Source organism: Pyxicephalus adspersus, chromosome 6, assembly GCF_032062135.1.
Source record: "Pyxicephalus adspersus chromosome 6, UCB_Pads_2.0, whole genome shotgun sequence".
Taxonomy (NCBI): Eukaryota; Metazoa; Chordata; class Amphibia; order Anura; family Pyxicephalidae; genus Pyxicephalus; species Pyxicephalus adspersus.
Window position 1 is genome coordinate 24,488,514 of NC_092863.1, and position 23,510 is coordinate 24,512,023.

Consider the following 23,510-nt stretch of genomic DNA (forward strand, 5'->3'; position numbering starts at 1 on the left):
CTGTATAGTGGAGCTGAGCCCACAGCATACAATACTTCTGTGGCTGAGGGAACAGCAAAGGAAAGAGGCAAGTTGAGGACAGGTGAGGGCACAGGGTCTGCTCCCAGGCCATGGCAACTAAGGGTTGTGTCTGACGAACCCATGACTGTTGGCTGGGGGTGTCTGATGTCACTTGGGATGAAGTAGATGACCGAGTTAACCAATCCAGAATCGCTGGGTTGCTGGTCAAGACATGACGGCTAGATGAAACCGGAACCTCAGGCCTCTCGCTGCGACTCCTGCTGACACTCCCCCTTACTCTGCTGCGACCTCTGCCTACGCCAGAAACATTTAGGCCTCTGCCACTCCTGGCCTGCCACTTCTCTGTCTGACATACTTAACCACCTGGACGTTACACTGATGTCTAGATTTCTGTACCAAAAGCAGTACACTGCACTCGCCGGATAAACACAGAAGAGGAAGGACGTGTCTGGAGGAGCTGCGGGGACCGGGTGAGTATATTCTTACAATTGTAATCCGATTGTCATACAATGTATGACAATCGGATTACAATACAACATTTATTCACCACCTGCAATAAGTACGGGTTTAACGCTTTTTGCAAGTGTCATTACCCTGTACCAAGGTCAGGTTTACCGGCCAGGTGGTTAAAAGCGACAAATATATTTTTATTTTTGTACGGAAATAGGACAATAAACACTTTTAGCACCAATAACTGCAACAGGGAACTGCGTATATATTTTTCTTTTTGTACTCAAATACGTCACTAAATGCTTTCACCACATATAACAGAAGTAAACTGATAATAAATTTGTATTTTTGTACTGAAATACCTCACTATAAATATATCACGTTAAATATACACGTGCGTTGATGGAATGACAGAGCTGTATAATGGCTATTTGGATCCCCAAATAATCTTTCCCTGCACTTGTAAATCGCTTATCTAGCACTGTCCCTAGCGCCTTCTGACGTCTCTCCCTGCACTAAAGTGCTGTGAAATGATTCCTCCCTATCCTTTCCCTGCACTTGTAAATCACTTTTCTAGCAAGGTCCCTACCGCCTACTGACGTCTCTCCCTGCACTAAGATGCTGTGAAATGATTCCTCCCTATCCTTTCCCTGCACTTGTAATTTGCTTTTCTAGTACTGTCCCTAGCGCCTTCTGACATCTCTCCCTGCACTAAGATGCTGTGAAATGATTCCTCCCTATCCTTTCCTTGCACTTATCAATCTTTTTTTTTTAATTTTTTTTTACAACAAGGTTTCTCCTAGCGCCTGCACACATCTCTCCTTGCACTCAGAACGCTGTAAAATGTCTTAATCCAAGATGGCTGAGGCTATTTAACGTAGTGTGACATCACAGGGCTGGCTGACTGCTGATTGGCTACTTGCATGGCATTATGGGTCATCCCGCCTTCCCAGAGTTCCTTGCCCCATGTCCTCACATGTGTAGCTGCCATTTTAGAAAAAATTGCGATTCGTTTCAACGAATCTTGAGGGAATTCGGATTCGTTGCGAATCGAATTTTGTTCTGAAATTCGGATCGAATTCCACTTCGTCAGCTTCGATTCGTTAATCTCTAGTGATGACATATTATGAAGTGTTAACTAGTGTATATATATATAGCTTGATCTAAATTAGTTTTGCAGTGTTGCAAAGCACACCAAAAAGTATGAAAACAGCGTAAGAAGTGTAATAATAAATTAATTAATTTTGTGAATGAGTACAATGTAACATAGAAATGTAGCACTTACACAAAAGAAGATGAAGCATTAAAGATTCAAATTGACCTGTAATGGACTGTAGATGCGCACAGAACAGGGAGCAGGTGTGCGCTAATTAATTGCTATGACCTCACCATTGACAGAGCTTAACGGATCCTCCTGAATCGTGCAGCTGCAAACTAATCGCCTTAATTTGCAGATTCGCCACCCCTATTGCTAATTTATCAAGGCAAGAATCCGGCTGGCAAGTGAAGTGTGTACTAGCACTCGGCTCCGGTCCGCGCAAAAACGCCTCGTATATCAGCGCATAAATACGTGCGTCGAGCTTTTGCATATGTGCTTGGTAAATCAGGGCCATTGAATACAATCAGGCAAGCTCTGTTATATAGTTGGTGGTATCTTTAAAGGATCTTTCATAATTCAGGTGTATGTTAGTTAGTTAAGGTGGATATTCCCCTCTCACCTCTTTTTGTGTCACCAGAACATGAAGGTAAGGGAACATTTCTCCACAGTAACACAAACAGAAAACTAGCACTTCTCTATCTGAAAAAAATGGGGCTTTACAACTGTCCCTCAAAGGCATTCACAGTCCAATATCACTAACGTGGTCTTAGGCCATATTTTTTTGTTTGGAAAGTTGAGTTCAAGTAATGTCCATTCAAGTAATGTTCTAACCTGGATTTTAAACCTAAGTGTTTAAAGGCAAGAGTGCCAGCCTCTAAGCTATCATGCTGCCCATATTTGTTCACATTTAAATCCTATACAGTTTTATAATTGTTAAGCAAATTGTCCATTTGCTAAGCTTTGCATTCTATAGGTTGTCTTAAGCAGCGAAATTTTCAATTGAATTGCAATTACAAATCCCTTATTTAAAACCAGACTTATTCATGTACATGTTGTAACAATTAATAACTTCTGCTGGTAAAAATAGAAAAAAAATCATGCAAGCTGCCTAAAACAAGCTAAATATATATTGAGGAAAATAGGAAAATGCATGTGATAAGTTATAAATAGTAAAACAAGACATATTTGGTTTTTCAGAAATAGATTGGCTGTCTTAAGGTGACAGAAAAAAAACTTGCATTGCTATAACACAGCAAAATCACAACCATGTAAATTCTTTTAATGCTATACAAGCATGTTGTAATGATAACCAAAAACAAACACTGCTAAAATTTCCTGAAATGCCTTATTGTCAGCCAAAAATAATCACTGACAGGTTACGCATACATTTCCTTCGTATGTCTAAAAGGTTTTCAAATTACTGGACACACTTTGATATGAATTTTTCTAGGGTTTATTAAATTATGGCTTCCAAAAAGTGGTTAAACTTGTTAAGTAGGTTTGTATGTTGCTAAATTAACCTTTCTTAAACATAAACTATCACTTATGTCCCACTGTAAAACATACCAAAATACACTCTAGCAGCTCTGGTTATAACTATCTAAAGTAGGTGCACGTGGGTTGGGCATTGCAAAGCAAATTCTCCAATTCTCCCAAAGATTTTTTTGAAACCCCTAAACTTCACACATAACAATACAAAAAATAAGCACAGAAGACTAACATAATTTATAATGTTTTATAACTTAAAAATATAAACTAAACTTTATTATAAAATCATCATACTTAGTAAAAACTTAGTAAAAAAAAAAATATCGATATTGGGATGTTCATGGGTTTAAAAAGGCATACTACCAGGTATGGAACACAGTCTTTGAAGGACTTATAGAGCTGGTGCTACAGCTCATATCTAAAGTACTGACACGTAATTTTAAACAATGATGTTACTATATTAATAGCAACTTACTGCTAATAATGAGACCTACAACTTCAGTTTTGTGCTCAATAGAGTAATGAATGAACACTAGTGGTACTTTATTACGTACCTCCCCAATGCTGTGCTATACTAGCCCATGCTCCCACTCAATACTATACAAAATCACAGCTGAAACCTCAACTGTTTGTGCACACCCTGTAAGTAAATATGTACAATAGGAGTGTTTGCACAGTGAATTTCTCATAGACATCAAAGTGGCCACATTTGAGATGAGATATAAGGAATTACTTCCATTCTTAGACTCGGCTGACATTCTTATGTAAACCAAGAAAGTACCTTTATTTTCATTCCTAGAATTACAGGCCATTAGGTGCATATATTTAGAAAAATTTTAACTCACTAGGATATGCAGATTGGTTAACTTTAAAGAGAAACACAAAATAAAATATTTTGAGGAAAGATTTTGGACTGAAGTTTTTCTTCATATGTCTATATATGCTACATGGGAACTATTTTGTGCATGCCTTATTAGAAACACATTGGAGATGATTTACTAAAAGAGTTTAGGCTGTTCATTTGGCAAAGTGGATTATCAATCTTTGAAAATTAATTTATCTACTTGAATGAGTTACAATTCTTCATAGTTCATGTATCAAATCACGTCCAAGCAAATTCCTCTGTCCAATGAGGTTTTTTTAGCTTACCTTTACCATGATTGGGTAAATTTTGCAAAGTGAATTATCATCATATTTACTAAGCTAAATCATACCCATTAAAAACCAAAACTTTTTAGTAGTTCAGTCTCTATTAACAACAACTAAGGCTTATTTTGTTTAAAATCATTGGCAATAGCACCTATTAGGTATTTTACAGGTTTCATAGTGTATTGACTAAATAATACTATTGCACTCAAGTTTTTCTTGAATTTAAGATACATCAAAAAGCATTTTAATGGCTACAAATAAGCAATGTGCCTGATTTATCAAAGGTATATCGGACTGAAGAAGATGGACTATCATGAGAAAACATGGGTGATTCAGTAAACCTGGAATGGAGTCCAGGTTTGCTGGACCAACCAGGTTCTCCCATGATATTCTATCTTCACCAGTTTTGGAGAGCTTTATTAAATCAGGCACAACATATTCTGCCCTCAAACATATCATATCAACATTAAAATCTCTTTAACATATTTAAGGATCAGCCCTGATCCTTAAAGGAACCTGTTTCTAATTTTACAATATTAACAAGGCACTTCCTTTGTGACTTATGGTTTCAGTAGATACCCTCTCGAAGAACCCCCAAAAATTTTTAGATTGGATTGGTTATCTCCTAGATTTGTTTCAATATTTTAATGGTCTATCTAATAATCTTATCACAGGATATCTTTACACTGGTTTCCACAAAATACCCCTGAGGAAGCCCTTTGGCAAAATGTGTTGGGTTATAAACATCCTTTACTGTATGTAAAATCTCCAGATTAAGTTAGGAGTTAGTAAAAATAGTACAATGAGAATAAAAGAGAAGAAAGCAGGGTTTTTTGCACAAAACAAACTCTTATATTGAATATATTAATTGGTAGTTCATCAATTTACAGGTATTGATGATCGATTATTTGTCATACAAAAACAAACAAATTAGTGATACAGTGATATACATAAAGCAACTAACATAGGTATAGGATATACAAAGGTGCCTTTAGTTGCATTTGTATAAATCACAGAAACATAAGGCGCATAATCCACAGACTTTTTGAAGTGGCCATATATGGCCCTAGACATGGTTCAACTCAACATGTCATATACAGAGAATAGATTAGGGTATTTTAAATTACAAAACACTGTGATTGTGTTAATGGTTGCACCCGACGCGTTTCGCCTAGTTTGGCTTCTTCAGGAGTGGTTGCTTAACCATCTTTGTTTGGATATTGATGGTATTGGTATCTCATGGAGTTGCTGCAGATAGATATAGTGGTATCCCTATTAAATGTGTTGTGAGCTGGTAATCCCCTCAACATTCACAGTAGTACAGTGGCAAATATGTGTGTATAAGGTTTGATAGCTATAGTAGATTTTTGTAAGCCAGATCCGACCACTGGCAGGTATGCAGATTCAGCAGGGAGAGAACCACATGGTTCCTGTCTGTGTGGAGGCTCCACTATAACTATGTTAGTTGCTTTATGTATATCGCTGTATCACTAATTTGTTTGTTTTTGTATGACAAATAATCGATCATCAATACCTGTAAATTGATGAACTACCAATTGATATATTCAATATAAGATTTTGTTTTGTGCAAAAAACCCTGCTTTCTTCTCCTTTATTCTCATTGTACTATGTTTCCGATATTAAGGGTTTGCACACAGTTCACAAAATAACTTATGTACCTGAAGCTCCCCACCATAATAACTATTGATCAGTTTTGTACTATTAGGAGTTAGTAAAGACCATGAATTTTGTATTTGCATTTGAAAATTGCGGAGGGATCGAGGGCTTTTCTCCTATAAGGATGTTTTGTTTTTTTGCTTAAAGTACTCAAATCAGCTTGACCAACTGTCTTGCATTGAATTAGACTCACTGAAATATTTATTTTTGTTTCATTCAAGTTTATTGAGTGTTTTAGAACAGAAGTACAACAGTATACATATACGTGAATGCGTATAACAATGAGCATGACATACATATAATGTAAAAATATATCCAAGGAAGGGAAATAGGTAATGTCCATGAAAAATAATGAACAATTGTCTGGAGGAAAAGAAGTTTAAGCTCCGGATAAGGAACGGATTCTTCACTGTAAGGTCTGTGAAAATGTGGAATTGGCTTCCTCAGGAAGTGGTTTTAGCAACTACTATAGATTGCTTTAAGAAAAAGCTGAATGCTTTTCCAGAATCACAGAATATAACCGGGTATTAAAAGTAAACAAAAAGGCTTTAAAGTAAAAAAGACAGTAACTGTTGATCCAGGGAACATCCAATTGCCTCATGGAATCAGGAAGGAATTGTTTTCCCTGATAAAGCAAGTTGTACCAGGGTTTTTTTTTTTTGCCTTCCTCTGGACCAATTTTCTCTTATAGGGTTTTATATCTGGAATATGTTTATTTCCCTAGTGGTTGAACTTGATGGACTTATGTCTTTTCAACCTAACCTACTATGTAATTGGTTACAAAGTATGTCCAACAATGCAATAGTATATACCCAAGCCGATAAAAAAAAACGTATGGGACAGTATTTACAAAAAGCCGTATTGATGTCATTAAACCAGAACTGGAGGGGGGAAACAAGAGGACAAACAGACAAGTACAAAGCCCTAGGGGATTATAAAGGGGAAAGGGGTAGTGGTTACGGGGTAATGTAGGGGAAGAGAGGAATGGTAAGGAATGGTAAGGTAAATGATGCAAGTGATTTAGTATAACACGCTATATCAATGCCAAGGGGCATATGTTGGCTCACCACAGATAAGTCTGGAACTGGGGGGATTCCTTAAACCAATCCCAAGCTGACCACATCAGTTTATATTTTTCATATTGATCTTCGTCTTTAGCTACCAACAGTTACATATACTGAATCCTTGGCCAGAAAGATTTGCGAACGTTTAGAAGGACTATTCTGTCCCTTGGCATTGAAAGAGCGGATTTTCAAAGATTGGGGTTTCTGGGATGTTTGCGCAATGGTACTACGAAATTAGTGTTGAGAGGGAGATGGGAAGATCAGATGTACCAAATTTAGAGTAAGGATTTACTTCATTTTGTTAACTTGGCAGTTAGTGGTGGTTAGGGTGGGGGGAGGGGAGTATTATGGAGAGTTGGGAATGGGAGAAGGGTTCACACACAAGGACAAAGCTCTCGACGATTGGGATGGGCCAATGTCCCAACCATTGATGAGCAGACTAAGGGGAAGATAAAAACCTTGAAAAGCCTCCTAGTTAGGCAGTTTACCTATGTGGGTAAGGTGATGACTCAAGGCGGGACTCGAGCGTTCCCACCCTGGGAAAAAACTTTATCAGTACAAAATCCAGAACAATAGTGCAATAACAACTACCAACCTTTTTTTTAATAGTTTAGCAGTTAGTGTCACCTACTGAGCCCTGTTGGCCCTAAAACCTAAATAAACTGCAATACAAAACAAATCATATCAAGAACTCGAATGTCAAAGCCAAAATATTAATTTCAGGCAAACAGAAATTGGTACTACATTTTGCTATGGCTCTGTGTGACACCTTAGAGCAGTGTTTTTCAACCTTTTTTGAGCCACAGGAAATTTTTACATTTTAAATTGAAAAAATCAAAAATGTTACAAAATGACACTCTGTAGCTAATTCGGCACATTTTTTACATTGAAAAAATCCTGCAGCACACCACAAATCAAAATTGTTACAAAAAGACACTTTGTAGCTAATTGTAGCTAAGGCAATTAAGCTATCTACTGCCACCCACTGACATGGAAGAGTACAACATTACTCTGCCAGTCACTACAGCACTGACACTTGACAATGGTAATTTGATAATTTCCCACGGTACACCTGAAGATCTCTCATGGCACACTAGTGTGCCACGTCTGAAAATCACTGCCTTGGAGGACAACATTTGATTTATTTGCGCACCATTACCTGTTATTACTTCAACAGTGGGAATTTCAACGGGATGAAATTCCAACGTTTTCTTGGATAAATAAAAGATCTACAAAGAGCTCCCTTTTCAAGTTTGTGGGATAAAAGAAAGGTTTTCTTTTATTTAAACAGTTAAAGTAAAGTTGGGATAGATTTAAATTTTCTATTGTTTGCAAATTAAACTAAACTATGTAATAATATAAAGATGTATTATAACCTGAATGAACTGTTAGATTGAGAAACCAAGTGACAAAAGAGGTTTAATGCTGATAAATGTAAAGGTCTGGACATAAAGGTCAAATGTTAGCCAGATCTCTTTTGGAATATGCAGTCCAGTTTGGGGACCAGTTCACAAAAAGGATATTGTACAGAGAAAGTCAACAACCTGAAAAGACGCATGGAGGAGCTCAGCAATGAAGAAGGATTAGCTGAACTAAATCTATTCTCCCTGAAGAAGAAGTTGGAAAAAAAAGGACATACTGTATATACTCGAGTATAAGTCGCTCCGAATATAAGCCGAGGTACCTATTTTTACCTTGGAAAACTGGAAAATTTGATTGACTCGAGTATAAGCCGAGGGTGGGAACTACTGCAACCATTGGCGCCTTCCTTGTAAAATGCCTTTTTATGTGATAGTGGGATGTTATAGTTTGAAGATGGGATTTCTCTGGCGTTCTAAATTGTAATGATGGCGGGAGGGAGTATGATTATACCAGACTATATACATATACATATATTCCATGATGATTACGGGTAATTAGGGTGTTAAGGACAATGATAAGTTTGCTTTCTTGTGGTCATTGTAGTGTCTTGAGATAATGATTTAGGTGTTAGAGGGCACTTATTCACATTCACTGCATTAAAAGAAACAAAATCAATGCATCTGGGTGAGCTATATATTGATATATAGATATAAATACATGTATAGATATCTATGATAAATATATAAATACATATAAATATAGTCTAAAATATGAAAAGGAATGTATATTTATAAATATATAATATTTATACGTATTTATATATATTTATATATACATTGCGGTATATCACTGGGGGTTGCTCATGGTAATGGGATGCTTACAGGCCTGATTAGAGGCAGTAGACTCCAAAAGTCAAAAATAACAGCAATTTTTATTTGTTTAGACAAGTGTTACAGCACACTCCACAGCTTCACAACTAAAACAATAAACAGTAGTCCGGCTGGGCCTATGGCTACCTCACTTTGGTGCCCTCTCTTACTAACACATTCGCTATATCAGTACTGTTCCACTCACAGTTTTGTAGTACTGTTTGGCCGCTGGCTTTCCTGGAACCCTCTCTCAGCCCGGAACCCTCTGGCTCTCTCTCAGCCTGGAACACTATTGCTCTCTCTTCAGCCTGGAACACTCTGGCTCTCTCTCAGCCTCTTGCTGATCACACTCCGGTCTGCAACAAATCAGGATTGGGTTGGGCTGAAGAACCCACCCTTTCACTCCCTCCCTTGGCCGGCTCCAGGGCCCTAAAGAACCTGGTTTCTTCCTAAAAACCTATACATCAATTAACACTTTTATTTCCCTGGAGCCTTTAATGCACTTTCCCTGCTATTTTTGGGACACTCTGTCACAATATATATATATATATATATATATATATATATATATATATATAATTACTCTTGGCTGGTGAAACAAGTTGTTTTCTGATATTGTGCATTTGGGAGTTGTGTCTGTTTGACTGTTAGGTTGTGTCTGCTTGACTGTCAGATTTGTTTTAAACAGATTTGTTTTGCTTGCTGACCTCTAAAGAGGAGTGGTCAAGATTTCACAGGTGATTAAAGTTCCTGACAGACTCACCTCGAGCTTGCTTATTCTTGGCTTGTGAAACAAGTGGCTTTTAACCAAGTGGAGTTAGAAAACACAGTTGGTTAAAAACAAACGGAGTTAAATCCTTATAGTAACCACAAACTTTAAGTAAACTTTTAAAAGTTCTTGTAAACAAACAAACATTGTAACTGGGAAAATGAGTGGTAGCAAGGTGGAAGGTTTGGTTCAGGGCACAGTCTGCCAAATGTATGCACAAATGGAGCAACAGTTCCTAGGCGAATACGGCTGTGACAGATGTGAGCAAGTTGCCCCTCTGGTATTTTGCATTGGAGAGCTGGAGAAGCACATTGCAACACTGAAATCAGTCAATCACCTTGAGAGGGGTCTCCTGCTCTCTGAGCAGGTAGTTACTGGCTTAGATGTGGAGGGTAGAGGTTAATCAGGATGAACATGTAGGGAGTTGGGTAAATGTAGTAAGAGGGAATGGTAGGGGCACCCAGAAAAGGAAGGCAAGCCCTGTGCTTGAGCACCCTAACATGTTTGCAAAGTTATGCGAAGATGTGCTGGTGGCAGACCCAGTGGTGGCAACTGTAAATGTTACTGCTACTCCTAACAGCCGGAAGAGCAGCACATCTAGTAGGGGAGGGCAGGGAAATGCAGGGAGGAAAAGACAATTGGTTTTCATAACAGATTCATTGATCAAGAGGTCTGAAAGAATATTTTGTTGCCCAGATCCCTTCAACATGTGGTAGCCCAAGTGGACAAATTATTGGGAGGGGCTGGACATGACCTAGCTGTCTTGGTCCATCTTGGAACCAATGACAAGATAGATGGAAGATGAAGGATCCTTAAAAATCTGTTTAAATAACTAGGTTTCAACATTGGATTGTTGTTGTACTGAAAAACAAAACAATGGCAGTAAATGCAGCAATGGTTTAAAGAGCCTGTTCACCAATGCTAGAAGTCTATAGCAAAAAAAATAGGTGAGTTGGAAGCCGTAATGAGTGAAGAGCATTATGATTTAGTTGGCTTTGCTGAATCCTGGCTTTGTTCTTCACATGACTGGGCTGTCAATATTCCTGGTTATACTCTCGTAAAGACAGAGAAACAAAAGGCTGGTGGTGTCTGTCTGTATGTGAGAAGTGATCTGAAAGTGAATGTGAAAGAAGAAATTGCGGATGGAACAAGCAATGTGGTTGAGGCATTATGGGTGGAGTTGAATGTGGGGTTGAATAACACACAATTAATTATTGGTGCCTGCTATAGGTCCCCCAGTGCTAAGGAAGAAACAGAGACTCAACTATTAGCACAGATAGAAAATACAGCAAAAGGGAGAACATTTGTGAATAATTACAAATTAAATTACTATTAAAGATGTTTTTTTGGCACAGTTTATAGAAGCCCCAACTTGAAATGATACTCTGCTGGACCTAGTTCTTTCTAACAACGCAGAGCTTATAACAAATGTGCAAATAAAAGAGAATCTGGGTAGCAATGACCATAATATGATTTCATTTAATGTAAGTAAACAGAAAGCAATGTGTTAATGTTGTAAACAGAAAGCAAAAACAGGAAAGATTTACTTTAAATTTAATTTTAATTTAATTTTAGGAGAGCAAATTTTCCATTATTAAGGGCAGCTCCCTGTGACTTGGACTGAGAGACAATATTGTCCTCAAAGAACACAGAACAGAAATGGGAATGCATCAAGTCTGTTCTACAAAAGCACACTGAAAAATATATTCCAATGGGTAGTAAGTTTAAGAGGCTAAAATTAAAACCTACGTGGCTCACAGCTGATGTTAAAAAAGCCATAAGGAACGAGAAAAGGGAATTCCAAAAATATAAAAATGAAGGATCACTTTCATCATTTGAAAACTGTAAAGAATATATGAAAAGATGTAAAAACGAAGATAAAATGTGCAAAATAAAAGACAGATCGTAAAGGAAAGTAAGGGAAACCCCAAAATTTTTTTAAAATATATTCAAAGCAAAAAGATCAGATCTGAGTATGTAGCCCCCTTAAAGAATGTTTCTGAGTTGGTAACTGGGGATAAAGAAAAGGCAGATTTAATAAACACTTTTTTTTTAGCTCTGTGTACACAAAGGAAAATGGTAGAGCTCAAGTCCAAATTCATAACAGCAATGTACCTGCCTTAAATGAGTCACAATGGCTCAAAACTGATATGATTGAGAAACAGTAGGGCAAAAATAAGGTTGACAAAGCACCAGGACCCGATGGATTTCATGCACGTGTCCTCAAAGAGCTGGGCTTGGTTATTTCAAAGCCATTATTTCTAATTTTTAGAGACTTTAGTCACAGGCATGGTGTCGATGGATTGGCGTTAGGCCAATGTGGTTCCCATCTTCAAAAGGGGGGCAAAGTCATTACCAGGTAACTACAGACCGGGTAGTTTAACGTTCATAGTTGGAAAGGTCCTGTAGAGTTTGATAAAGAACCACATAGGGAAGATTCTGCTAGAAAATAATATCATAAGTGATAGTCAGCATGGCTTCAAGAAAGACCAAAGTTGTCAAACAAATTTACTCTCTTTTTATGAGGAAGAAAGTAAACAGGTAGATATTGTAGGAGCAGTTGATATAGTGTACTTGGACTATGCTAAAGCATTTGATACAGTACCCTACAGACGGTTAATATGCAAGTTAGGGTCAATAGGTTTAGAAAAGTCAATCTGTAAATGGATAGAGAACTGGCCTAAAAACCACATCCAGTTGAGAATAATGATTCATACTCTGGATGGTCTGGTGTACCCCAGGGTTTAGTGTTGAGACCTTTACCGTTTAACATCTTTATAAATGATATAGAATTTTTGCTTAAAAGTACAATTTCTGAGTTTGCAGATGACACCAAACTGTGTAATGGATTTAAGTCCATACAGGATGTCTAATCTACAAGCAGACCTGAATGTACTGTTTAGTTGAGCAGCCAAGTGACATTTAATATAGATAAATGAAAAAATTATGCACTTGACTAACAACATGCATGCTTCATACTGCTCAGCGGGAATACATTTGGGGGAGTCAGAAATGGAAAATGATATGGAGTTATGGTAGATGATAGACTTAATAACAGCATGCAAGGCCAGGTTGCAATATCTAACGCTAGTACAGTACTTTCTTGTATTAAAAGAGGAATAGACTACATAGGTGGAGACATGATCCGGCTCCTGTACAAAGTATTGGTCAGACCACACCCGGAATATGCAGTCCAGTTTTGGGCACCAGTTCACAAAAAAGACATTGTGAAATTGAAGAGAGTGTAGAGAAGGGCAACTAAACTAATAAAAGGAAGCTAAGGAGAAGCAAAGGAGCTAAGCTATGAGGAGAGATTAGCTGAACTGAATCTTTTCTCCCTTTAGAAGAGACGTTTAAGGGGGCATATGATCACCCTGTGTAAATATTTAAATGGTCCATTTAGGGGACTTTCTTCCCAATTATTCACTTTGAGATTATGAAAGTAGCTGAGGAATTTTGTGGATTCTTGTAGTAAATTATTTTTGTACTTTTGTTATGTTTTGTAGATGATTGAATTATGTTGAAACTAGTTGTACTCTTCTTATCAATAAACTAGCGTCCGCCTCCCCCTTTTTGCCTTGAAACTCTCTCTTTCCTCCATACTGCCATATATCTGTTACTTTGACAAAAATATCTTGTCATGTCTGCTAGTTGTCTGTAGTCATGTGATCATGCACTGATCATGCCTTTGAACTGGTATATAAACTGTGTGCAAACAATAAAGTTTTGAGAGCGATCCAACCACACATTAAATTGCGTGTGTTACATTCTTCCAGCACTGTAAACAGAAGTGATCAGAAAGAGGGAAAAATTGATCTGGGATCAATAGGAGATCGCCTTAACAGTTTGGCGCCAGAAGTGGGATATCCACCTACCTTAAAAAGACCAGGATCGGGTAAGTAGAAATTTTCTTTTCTACCTCTGCCCTCCCCTGGGTCCCTGTAGACATCTTATGAACCTAAGCACTGTGGCAGTGTAGACTCCCCCATAGAAGGACTGGGTCCTTAGTTAGGAAGATTTGGGAAATCTTTTATTGAATATGTGCACACTGATGACTTCTGTTTAATGTATAGAGAATTGATGTCAAAAATTTAGAAGTGTAAGAAATATTGAATATAAGATAGGTTTGCGCACTAATCTGGGTGCCAAGGTGAGGTTGAGTCAATCCTCACTGCTGTTTTTGCCTCGGGCAAGCAGTAACGTGACCTAAGCTGCGTTTTGATAAGCGGTCCTGGGAACAGGATGTCAGCGAGCACTGCACCTATCTGCTGAACTAACTGGACTAATTGAACTAACAATAACTGTGTACAACCGTCTGATATATATACTGTAATTTATACTATCGGGAATTCCTAAGGTAAGGGGAATTCCACAAAGGAGGAACAGCTCCCAGATCCACATAAAAAAACATGTAAAGAAACACATTAAAATCAGACAGAAACAAAAACTCACAGCCATGTCACCCAGTGATGAGGATATTCCTTATAATATTCCAGGGGAAACTCCTGTTGATTTTGTAAATCGCAGAGCAGAAGACTATTACACTGACCCTTTTACATTACATTTGAAAAATGGCACTGAAAACTTGAAATGCCCTGACCCCTTCCCACTGGAAGGATCATTCTCTAAATTCCATATTATTTGTATCTTAGGAATGTGTCTCAGTAATCGAGACGGATGGAGATATATATATTAGATCCACGACTTCCCAAGTGGGATCGGCAATACATGAAGGCTTGCAGAGAAGTCTGGTATACTTTGAAAATGTATTGGAAAGATTACAATCCCGTAAAGAGAAAACTGTTGCCCAAATCATATCCTCTATTCCACCCCCGTATACACCCTTATATCCACAACTTACAGCAGAAACACAAAGGAGAACACAGGAGGATGAGGATTACGAGCACGATACCGGTCTAATACAGTCCATGCAGCAACAAACCGTTACACAGGATTCCCCCTTAGCCCTTCCTCTTCTTACCAAAACACAGACCAAGCAGTCACAGATATTATTACCACCCCCCAATAGTCCTACATCACCCAGCAGCAGCGGTTACACATCATCCGCTGTTGTGTACTCCCCAAAAACAGAGACATGCCCAGCTGACGATACCCGATCCAAGTTGAACTCAGAAAACTTTAACTCTAAGGAGGAAAATGAAGGCTCAGTAACAATGCCTTTTATTACCTTGGGAGATCAAATGAATATTAAACCAATGAGGTCACAGGACCTCAATGACATTATTAAAAATGCCCCAGATCCCCGTAAAACTCCTGCAGCCACTATTAAATATTTAAAAAGAATGGTACAAGGCCAGAAACTTACAGTACAAGACAGACTTATCATTGAAGGAGTAACAGGATACACAAATTTAGATGATGGAGGTGTAGATTTTGAAAAAATACCAGCCCTAAAAATACCATCTCCAGATGAGACCACCGTGAAGTATTATCACCTCATTACTGAGCAACAATATCAAACTATGTGGGATCAAGTGCATAATGAATTTGTTAGGATACTGCGAGATAGAAAATCAATGGTCACAGCATTAGCACGCAAACAGAAAGCAGGAGAAACCATAAGTGATTATGCTCGAAGGTTTAGGAAAGTGTGGAAGGAAGACACAGGTCTAGGATTAGGAGGAGATTTGAATGTTGTTTTTACACAGTCACTGATTAATGGATTAATCCCTGAATATGCTAAAACTGCCAAAATGGTTATTGATAATTGGAGCATAATATGCCTGCAGGATATAATGGGACAATTGTTAACTAAAGAAGCGGGAGGTTGCTTTGAGCTACCTAAACCGTCAAAACCCCATGTGCAGGGACTCCATTATTCAGGGAAACCTGGAGGGTACAAAGGAAAAATTAGAGGCAAAGGAGGTAGACAGCACAGGAATGACAAAAGAGGATATGGAAATGTTAGGAGGAATCAAGCATGTTTTGCCTGTGGACAGGAAGGTCATTGGGCCAGGGACTGCCCTACACCCCAACAGCAGTCAGTACAACAGCAACCAAATAGCACGCCAATGCAGCCATATTCAGCTCACAATTACAACCACCCTGTCCCAAAGTACCCCAAACAATGGGGAGGCAAACCACATCAAGCATAGGGATGCCCACAGGAAGACTCCACCACCACTATGTTACAGATCTCTGACCAGGCTGATGAAAACCCAATAATCACATTAATCACAGTTCCTGACAGACTTCTTAGTAGACACAGGAGCGACTTGTTCTGTCCTCCGATCCTGGTTAGGTCCATCTAAACCTGGTGGGCCCTCTTTGGGAATAAACGGAGTCATCACCCCTACAAGACACACACCACACATTCCCATATGTACAGTACATGGAGAATACATTACACATCACTCATTCAAGGTATTACCTAGTTGTCCAGTTAACCTGTTAGGAAGAGACCTGATAGGATCTTTGGGAATGTCACTGGTTGTTGACCCAAAGGGAGGGAATAATGTCAACCTTGCAACTGCCCTTTTTGGATTTTCCAGTTCCTGACAGCACATGGTCTATCGGACAATATGACGTGGGATTCCTGGAGTGCACCCCATATACAGCACTCACAAAACCACATACACCAATATACCAAAAGCAGTATACTTTAACTAAAGACAAGGAAGATTCCTTAGCACCCATGATTCAATCTTTCTGCCAGCAAGGCATACTCAAGAAAACCTGCTCTCCTTACAATACTCCATTAAATCCTGTCAAAAAGCCAGATGGCTCATACCCTTTTACACAGGATCTCAGAGCCACCAATGAGCTGGTTAAGCCCCTGATAACAGTCATGTCAGATCTTACTACCATCTTTACAGCAGTACTGCCCGAGACCCAAATTTACAGTAGTATTGATTTGGCCATGCATTTTTATTCATACCATTATCGCCTGAGACTCAGCACCCTATGGCTTTCATTTTCATGGGACAGCAGTACACCTGGTGCCACTTGCCCCAGGGTTTTGTTGACTCACCCACAGTTTTCTCAGTTGCCCTCCAGCAGGTCCTTGCCAACTGGCAGCCGCAGCATGGTTCAACTTTATTACAGTATGTTGATTGTTGTGTAGTCTGTTGCAGGAGGCATGTCAGAAGGACAGAGGGTGTCGCAGAAAAAAATTCAGTTCTGTCTGCAACAGGTCACATTCCTGGGAATGCTTTTAACCTCAAGGATCCCGGCTGCTAGCCGCCAGCCGTGTACATGCCAATACCAATCTGCCTTGCCCACAGACAAAGAAACAGCTATTCAGCTTTCTTGGCATGATCAATTTTTGCAGACTCTGGATTCCTGACTGCTCGTATTGGGACTCACAGCTCCGTCCCAGTACCAGCCTCAGTGCCCCTAATAACATTCAATGGTCTGATGAAATGACTGAAGCATATGTGGTGTTAAAAGAATCCCTGACCTCTGCCCCTGCATTGTTAATGCCGAATTTCAATGTACCATTTGTATTGTATGCAAGAGAGAATTGTAAAACCATGGCTGCTTTGCTTGCTCAGATGCAAGGAGGTAATTTGAGGCCTGTGGCATATGTCTCTAACACACTGCCTGTTACTTTGCAAGGCATGCCAGTCTGTCTGCGTGTGCTGGCAGTGTGTGCAATAGCTGTAGAAAGTGTCTCACTTCTAACTTTGGGTCACGAGACAATACTTTACACATCCCATGCTGTACTACACTTGCTTAGGAATTTAACCACTCAACACATAACAGCACAAAGGTTGTCTGGTTATGAAGTTATCCTAACATCCACTGCAGGATTAAGTGTAAATATGATCCTGCTACCAGCGGTCCTGTCGCTGTACTTAATGCCCTCTTAGGTCCTAAAGGGCCCGAGGATGAAATACCGGAGTCACACTCATGTATCACTGAAATACATAACACATCAACACCACTTTCAGACTTATCCACAACACCCATTCCTCTAGCAGAAAATGTTCTTGTAGATGGGTCTTGTTCGTGACCCTCTGACAAAACTTTTGCTGGATTTAGCTGGATATGCGGTGGTACAGCTTCCTGACACAGTCCTTGAAGCCGCCCCACTCTCTGTTAACTCTTCCCAAGCCACAGAATTCAAAGCACTCACCAGAGCCCATGAAATTATGGAAGGTAAAGCTGTAAACATATTCACTGACTCCCGCTATGCGTTTGGAGTTGTACATGATTTTGGAGCCATTTGGCAGCAAAGAGGTTTTACCACAGCTGGTGGAAAACCCATTCAGCACTCCGCATTAATTTCAAAACTTTTACAAGCCATTCACCTCGCCAATCAAATAACCAATGTCAAATTTCAATCACACACTTATTCCAATTTCTTCAATGCCAGGGGCAACAAACTAGCAGATGTTCATGCCAAAGCCGCTGCTCAGTCTACCACACCCACCACTAGCCCCCCTGATACACTTCTGCTCGCCATCCCAGCTTCCACTGAAACCAACACACTTCTAACACAAATACAGTCCTTCGCCACTTTACAGGACATTGAATTCTGGGAAAAGAAAGGATTGACCCTAGATTAATTTGTAATCTGGTCAAAAGGAGTGATAGTAGGGCTGCCCCAAATAGCAGTAACCCCCATTGTTTTTCAAATCCATGGTATAGGACACAAGAGCATTAAGACCACAACACAAGAATTAAACAAGCGATTTTGTGCCCAAAATTTAGAACATACACAAGCCATACTCTCCTGTTTTTTAACATGTGCTAGAAAGAAGGTGCAAGGAAAGAAAGTAGGACTACATGAACATTTGTTACCTCCACATGGTCCATATCAAGAGTTACAAATTGACTTCACACACATGGCAAATGCTTCCAATGGATGTCAGATAGTGTTAGTGATTACAGATAGATTCAGCAGATGGGTCCAAGCTTTTGTAGTCAGGAAAGAAACATAAGTGTAGTCAGGACATTCCATAAGTGGGACCAATACCTATCATCCGTGCTAGCAGAAATAAGAATGACACACACTCCAGTTAATAAGCTATGACCCTTTGAAATTTTAATGGGACATCCATTCCCCACCCCTTGGGGCAAAATAACTCTTATCGTACTACTGGGGGACTTACAACAAATTCAGGATCAATATGTAGCTAAGTTAATTGAAAAATTGAACAGCAACTGCGGAGATATCTCTCTCTCTCTTTTCCTCTCCCTACAGATCAACTGACGGACACATTCAAGCCCAGAGACATAGTGTTGGTCAAAGCTCTGCACAAGCACAAATCCTTGGATCCGCCCTTTGGACCTCCGGTCACTGTGCAAGCCATCACTAGAACAGCCGTGTTGACCAGTAGAGGACCCACCTGGATACACACTTCAAGAGTGAAAAAGGCACCGCCGATCCAGCTCCAGGATGATGATTCTTGATCCACAGGTACCAGCCCGGATGCTTGTCTGCAGTTTTGGAGCCCTGATGATCATATTCTGCCTTGTTTGTGTCACAACAACTTGCAACTATCACCCTCAAGATTTGCCCTTCATTTGCCTCTAATCAAGCCATAGCCTAAAGAATTACTCTACCTTGTCTATGCACCGGCGAGGATTTGAGCATAGTGATTGGACTGACTTTCGTTGTAACATATGGGAACGTCTTGCCAAAGAAATATATTATAGCTCTAGTTTTTGCTTATTTGATATGCATAGTACTCAAGATATGATAACTTCTTGTTTGATTGCAGCTCTGCTCCACTGATCGTTTCTGCAGCCCTAGAGGAGCTGTGACATGTATTCTGTATGTGTAATACATGTCACAGCTCCTCTAGCGCTGCGGGAGTAATCAGGGGAGCAGAGCTGTCAGCATAGTAAAACTCCGCTGATTGCTCTGCTCCCTGATTGGCTGAGGAAAGGGAAACCCTGATGTTGCTTGAGCTGTCATCAGGGTTTCCTATTTCTCAGCCAATCACAGAGCAGTAGAGGTATGAATGGAGATAGAATCTCCATTCAACCTCTATTGCCCTCGTATTGCCTGCAGTTACAGCTAATTGAAGGCACCTGCTTTCAATTAGCTGTGACCGCAAAGTTCCCACGGTCCAGGAATCCCTCAATGACATTATGATTCATAATGTCATTGTCGGATAACCTGTAAAAAATAAAAAAAGAACAAGTTTAAAATAAAAAACACATACGAAATTAATAGTTTAGGAAAAAAAAGAAAAAAAAATTTTTTTTTTCCTCCCGAATTTTTGCTGTCGAATCCCACGTTTTTCGGGTCGGGTTTACTCGAATTCAAACAGCCATTTTCGGGTCGAATATAGGGACAACCCGAATTCGAACATCAACACTAGTCAGCATACTGCTTAGAGTCTTTAGCAATATCTACAATGACATTGATGTAACTGAAAGTGATATACGTTTACTTTATAACCTGTATAACTTTTGCAACAACTGTAAAACCTATGATCCCCTGGAAAAATGTATGATTTTTACACATACTATAAATATTACCCAGGGAGATGTATGTTACCATATGACTTGTAAACTCTCTGAAATACCCCACTGTGGGATGATAGTACTACGAAAAATCTATCAGCTCCCTCAAGTTATGTTTGCCCAAGAACCTGAAGCTGTCTATTTGTATGTAAAGGAACAGAGGTATGAGGTCAAGTAGTTATCCTTTGCTGAAGGATAAAAAGAGGGAATTGAAAGTAGCTGAGGAATTTTGTGGATTCTTGTAGTTAATAATTTTTGTACTTTTGTTATGTTTTGTAGATGATTGAATTATGTTGAAACTAGTTGTACTCTTTTTATCAGTAAACTAGCGTTCGCTTCCCCCCTTTTTGCCTTGAAACTCTTCCTTTCCTCCATACTGCCATATATCTGTTACTTTGACAAAAATATCTTGTCATGTCGACTAGTTGTCTGTAGTCATGTGATCATGCACTGATCATGCCTTTGAACTGTTATATAAACTGTGTGCAAACCACACAGTACACAAACCACACATTAAATTGCGTGTGTTACATTCTTCCAGCGCTGTAAACAGAATCTATCAGAAAGAGGGAAAAATGAATCTGGGATCAATAGTAGATTCCCTTAACAGATCATTACAAAGAAGAAGAAGGCACTCTTTGCATCTGGAGGAAAAGAAGTTTAAGTGCCAGATCAGGAAGGGATTCTTTACTGTAAGGTCTATGAAAATGTGGAATTGGCTCCCTCAGGAAGTAGTTTCAGCAACTACTATAGATTGCTTTAAGAAAAAGCAGGATGTTTTTCTAGAAGCACAGAATATAACTGGGAATTAAGGATTTAAAGTAAAGATAACAGGGACTATTGATCCAGAGAACACCCAATTGCCTCATGGAATCAGGAAGGAATTTTTTTTCCCCTGTTGAAGCAAATTGTACCAGAGGTATTTTTTGCCTTCCTCTGGACCTGAATGTCTTATAGGGTTTTATATCTGGTATATGTTTATTTCCCTAGTGGTTGAACTTGATGGCTTTAAGTCTTCTTTCAACCTAACCTACTATGTAACTATATATATGTTGTCACACTTACCTATTCCTCTATTCCACACTAAAGCACAGACATCTCTCCCCTGCGCATGCGGGCAGTTTTGATGCTGGGCATGCCTCTCTTTCCAGGCTTTATCAACTCCGTCCATGCTGCTGGCCAATCAGAAATTAGTCTCTTAACCAGCTCTGGCTATTCAGCTAGCTCTCAGACTCCATTTTGTGTTCGTGCAACAAGTCGTGTCTCCTTCGTGTTTCCATTGTGCCAAGCCCTTAGTTCTGTAAACCTGCTGCTTAATCCAGTGTTTCCTGTGTCTAGCTCTTGTGTTAACCCCTCGTTGTCCAGTCTGTTGGTTTCCAGCCATTTACCCTGTGCTGTTCCTGTGTTCCTGTCTGCCTGTGGATATCCCTGTTTCTCCTGTGCCTCCTGCTGTTTCCAGTATCTCCAGTGTTCCCAGTGCCCGCAGTGGCCCCTGTGTCATTGCCGTCTGTCTTTTGGATCCCTGGCTATTGACCCCTGATGTGTAACCTGACCTCTCTTGCTTGCTGCCTGTCTCGACCCCGGCTGTCCTTTGACTATTCTCCTGCCTGGTGATTTGGTATCGCGCTTGCCCACCTTTGTGTGCCCAAGGACCCCAACCTGGCCGTAACCAGTAGCGCAACATTCTCACTATCAGAAGCTCTGCGCCTTGGCCCTTCTCAGGGGTTGCACCACCTCCATACGCCCCCTAGTTTTCCTGTCTCTCTGTGCCTGACAGTTTGCACGAACCATGACTACCTCTTCCCTGACCTCAGCAGGACCCAACCAGCTAATCTCCCAGAGGCTTGAAGCCCAGGAAGCTACCCAAATCCAGGTGCTTTGCCAGCTTCATGACTTCACAGTGGCCTCTGCAATAAACTTACCACCTCCACAGCGATTCTCTGGGGACCCCAAGACCTGCCGTGGCTTCATCAATCAGTGCGGCATCCATTTTGAGCTTTAGCCACATAACTTCCCCACTGACCGGGCCAAAGTAGCATATATCATCTCCTTGCTGTCTGGAGAAGCTCTGGCATGTGCATCCCCACTCTGGGAGAAGAAGGATCCTGTTACCAGCAATATTGAAGCCTTCCTGTGCCTCTTTAAAAAGGTGTTTAATGAACCCGCACACGCCTCCTCTGCAGCCTGTGCGCTCCTGCATCTCCGCCAAGGGTCGCTTACTGTTGGTCAGTATGAAGTACAGTTTCGAACTTTGGCTTGGGGAGCCTTGTCCTCATTTAAATTCTAGTATTCCCATAGCTATGCTCATGACATAAATGCAGCCGTGGGAATAATGCTTTCATTGTGGAATAACTTGTAAAAAAAATGAAATTTTTAAAGTTACACTAAACACATACATTTAATAAATGTTTTTAACATTAAGGACTCCTTCTACTGTTTTGTTTTATTTTATTTTTTATTAGATAGCTGTTCACTGGTGTCCAAATGTAAAGGATCATATCAATAAATGATTATGGAATGTCCAACTGTAAAAAAAAAACAAATTTCACAGACTGCGCATGTCCCAATTACAGGTGAATTTGTAGCAGCTGTGCACATAAAGATGTGAATATAAGGGTGTTGTCAACCTTGCTTTTTCCTTTGTTTTTTTCTTTTCTTGGTGAAGTATTTTTTAAAGGCAATATATCTTGGGCCATTTTTGAACTATTTTGACTTTACTATATGGGTTTACATGTGTTTGGGGTTTGTGTTTTTTTTGGTTTATGTTTTTTTTATTTTGTCTTAAAAATTTAGTGGTGTCTATGTGGTCTCTATATTTTATTGTGACCTTTTTGAAGATGTGTTTATTTTGTATAAAGCTGTTTTCAAAATTTTGTAGTATTTGTTTTTTTGTTGTTGTTGTTTGTTTTTATGTGATCTCCTTTACAATCTATCAAGATCTTTTAACCTTGGGTGATCCAACAGACCTACAATTTAACCACCTGGGCGTTACACTGATGTCTAGACTTCTGTACCAAAAGCGGTACACTGTTTTTCATGAATTTTTTTTTTAAATTGTAGACCTGTAACTTACAGAAATATGTCCGAACAGGGTTCTAGTAGATATCATGAATATAAAAAAT